Source organism: Phytophthora infestans, genomic scaffold (genome assembly GCF_000142945.1).
Source record: "Phytophthora infestans T30-4 supercont1.79 genomic scaffold, whole genome shotgun sequence".
Classification (NCBI taxonomy): domain Eukaryota; phylum Oomycota; class Peronosporomycetes; order Peronosporales; family Peronosporaceae; genus Phytophthora; species Phytophthora infestans.
Genome location: NW_003303680.1, coordinates 290719 through 294838, shown reverse-complemented (window position 1 = coordinate 294838; position 4120 = coordinate 290719).

The following is a 4120-nucleotide window of genomic DNA, read 5'->3' as shown; positions in this document are numbered from 1 at the left end:
CAGCTTGTTGCTGCCGACAGATCTGACAGTGTCAAGACGTAGGTTCCTCGTGTCTAGCAACACTAAGTCCCCAGCCTCAAATATACTTAAGTTTCCTCTCCTTGTTTGTCTGAGTACTCATTTTGTTTATCTTAGGCCGCTGCCATGGCATCGCGGACCCTGCTGACATCGCTCAGCTTGGTATTCAGAAAGGATTCCACCTGTTTCCGCAGCGAAACTGGTCTCACATCCGATACCTGGGAGGAAAGGGCTTTCCGAGCCTCTCCCCCACTTAGCATAGAGGAGTCAGTGTCTTCTCGAAGAGTGAGAGGCACTCTGGGGTGACGGAAGCCGTTCAAGTAGAACGGCGTGAGCCCCGTGGACGCGTGCACCGCGTTGTTGAGCGCAAACTCAACAACTGGAAGCTGCGTCGGCCACGTACGTGGTGCTGCCGCGCACACACTGCGCAGAGTGTCCTCGAGCACTCGATTGACGCGCTCTGTTTGGCCGTCTGTCTGCGGATGGTCCGCAGTGGACATCTGCAGACGAGTTCCCAGTAAAGGGAACAGCGTTTTCAAAAACGCAGCAGTGAACCGTGGGTCTCGGTCCGAGACAATCGTCTCTGGGAGACCGTGATAGCGGAACACGCCATCGACGAACAACCTTGCGGTTTGTTCGCCCGTAACAGTGACGGGAACTGGAGCAAGATGTACCATCTTGCTCAGCCGACACATGAACACCGAAATTCCGGTGTTGCCGTGTCCGTCGGCGGAAAGCCCAAAGATGAAGTCAAGACTCATCGACTTCCAATAATCTGCCGGTACGGGCAGGCTCTGTAGTGGAGCCGAAGAGTGCCCTGCGGGTTTGACCCGCTGACATGTTTCACATGTCTTGACGTACCGGGCGACCCACTTGTACATGTAGGTCCACCAGAAGGACTGAGAGACCGACAGAAAGGTCTTCTCGCGGCCCAAGTAGCCGCTGGAGGGCGCGTCATGCGCCTCCGCGAGGATGTCGAACTTCAGATCCTCGTCGTTGGGTACGACCACCCGTGGAGGATCAGTGGACTCCACCCGATAATAGAGGAGGCCCCCCCTTCAACTCATATCGGTGGAGCCGTGAGCGCTGTCGCGGCGAGAGCCAGTCGGACTTCGCGCTTGTTCCGGCCTTAAGGAACTTGACGATAGGCGCGACAGCCACATCGTCCCGATACGCCATGCGTATCCGATCATATAGATCCGTTGTCACCCGCGTGATGTGGGCCAGCTCATAGTCGGGATGCCGAGAGAGGGCGTCCGCAAGCACGTTGAGCTTGCCCGGCTTGTATTCGACGCGGAAGCTGTATTCCGCGAAGAAGGACAGCCAATTCGCCATCCTTTGGGAGAGGTGAGGCGAGTTAGTCGCCGTCCTCAAGGACGTGTGGTCTGTGTAGATCACAAACGGCCTAGAGCCCAGAAGATGAGCACGGAACTTCACAAGGGCATATTGCATTGCCAGGAGCTCCTTGTCATGGACAGGGTAGTTCCGCTCGGCGACTTTGAGCTGCCTGGACTGGAACAAGATGACTCGTTCGTGTCCAGCCGTGTCGGCCTGCAGCAATGCACATCCGATGGCGTAATCGGAGGCATCGCAGACGACGCTAAACAGCTTCGTCTCGTCTGGCAGGGCCAGGACAGGGGCCTCTTGTAGACTGGCCTTGATGCTGTCAAAAGCATCCTGGTGCTCTTGTTCCCAGTGCCAGTCGACGTCCTTCTGAAGGAGACTCGACAAAGGCTTAGCAAAGCCCGCGTACCTTGCGCTGTACTTGTGAAGGTAGTTGGCCAAGCCCAACCACTTTCGAAGATCCTTCTGGGATCGGGGCGTCGGCCATGCTGCTATGGCCTTGACCTTGTCTGGGTCAGCCCGAACGCCCACGTTGCTTACGAAGCAACCGAAAACTTTTAATCTCTGGTGACGCGAAAACGCACTTGTCGATGTTGGCGTAGAGATCGTTTGCTCGCATTACGTCCAGCACTCGACGGAGGTGTCCTAGATGCACCTCCATGATCGTCTTGTCTCCCTCGGCACGGCTATGGACGAATATGTCGTCGAAGTACGTCTGTACGAAGGTACGCAAAGGGCGGAACAATTGCGTCACCAGGCGATTGAACGTCGCCGGGGCGTTAGACAAGCCCTGCGGCATGACGAGCCACTCCCAAAGCATGCCGCTTGGAGTGCTTACCGCGGTGAGCGGGATGTCACTCTCTCGCATCAGGATTTGGTAGTATCCGTCTACCAAATCCAGCGCACTGTACAGTACGCTCCCGGCCATGTTGTTCAACAACACATCCTTTCGTGGGATTGGTGTTTGGGCCGGCACCGTTGCGTTGTTCAGCTTGTTATAATCGTGAACCAGACGCCACTTTCCGTTCGGCTTACGAGCGCAGAAAGTCGGCGTCGAGTGCGGGGATTTCGACTCCCGCACCATGCCTGCCTTCGCTTTCGCGGCGAAGAAGGCATCAATGACATCGCACTGTTCGCGCGGGAGAGGCCATGGCCTCGTGACACAATACTTTATGCCGGGCACGAGATCAATCTCGTGCCGTACGTCTCGATCCGGTGGGAGTTGGGTCGGTGGGTGTTTGTTCACCACGTCCGCGTACTCCGTCATTAAAGGATACACCGGATCCTTGGGGTTCTTGAGAATCTCAGAACCCAAGCGCGCCTGATGCTGCTTGTTTTTGTCTTCCAGGACGTACTCGTCCAAGACGGAGGAGGGGTTCAGCTCCTCCTGAGTGGTCTCAGGTCTCATGAGTACCATCTCAGCAATCTCTCCAGCCTTGAGGTTGGTCAGGAAAGACTCAGCCGTCATTTCCTCGAGGTGCAGTATCTCTGCAACCTCTGGCAACGGTTCCAAGTGGACACCAAATGCCTTGACGGGTAAACCTGTCTCGCCATCGAAGATGTGATAACACTCTTTCACCGGCCTTGTCGGAGGATCCCGGGCCCTGGACTCCGAGTCGCTTGAAGCGACGTCGATCGGAACGAAGTTCGGATCCGACTTGAGGCGGCGGCGGCGTCTTTGCCGACGGCGTCTGAGACGGGGAGCTTTGCTGCCCACGTCTAGGGATGTCGTCGCTACGACATCCGAGGCACTCGTGGCCTCGTGTGGTACTGTGTTACCACCCACACAGGAAGCGTGTGCAACGCCTTCCTCTTCAGTTAAGGTCTGGGCGACCGCGTGTGGCACTGTGTTACCCACACAGGAAGCGTGTTCAACGCCTTCCTCTTCAGTTAAGGTCTGGGCGACCGTGAGTGGAACTTTGTTACCCACTCTGAACACGCTGTTCTCAGTGTTCATGACAGCTGCAGCTGTCTGCGGAACTAAGTTACCCGCCTGTGGACCTAGGTTACGCACTTGGCCGGCGCCTCTTCTGGGCGCGGCCACCATCAAAACATCCTCGGAGTCGTCAAATACGTCGACGACTCCCAAGCATCTGCCGGATGCTTTGGTACCCTGGCAGCCCTCGCGGGCGCCCCGGGTCCTGCCAGAGGTGGGAACATGACTCACCAATGCTCTGTCGGACTGCGCAGGGCGGCTGGCACCGACTGCCTTGCCTTGCCAGTCGATCCAGGGCTCGTGCTTCTCAAGCCAGGGCATGCCCAGGATCATATCATATGGATCCATATCGAGAACAGTGAGCTGTTCGAGGCTGTCAAAGTCTTCAAACTTGACAGCCAGATCCCAATTGGACGTTGGGGACAGTGACGACCTTCCCGTCGGCCAGTCGCACTGACGCCGTCCCGTTGCCCTTGCTTTCTCTCAAAACATCGGACAGCTTGTTGCTGTTACGAGCAACCGTCTGGTGGCGTGCGAAATTCTTCGACGCCCCAGCGTCAATCAAGATTCTAAAGGGATGATCGTATCCCCGTACACATCCGGGTACTACGAGCAACCCGCCGCTGCCCTTCGCCGATTCGAGAGTGCGAAGACTCTCAGGGGCTAAGTCCCCGTGGTACGCGCCACCCGCGCACCCATCACGAAGACTTAGTTCTTCCCCAGTAGGGCGCCTCGCCCCTACAAGTTCCCTGCGTTCCCCTGTTCCCGGATCCTGGCTTCAAACACAGCGACCTTTGAGGACGGGCTTGGGGAAGGACCGTC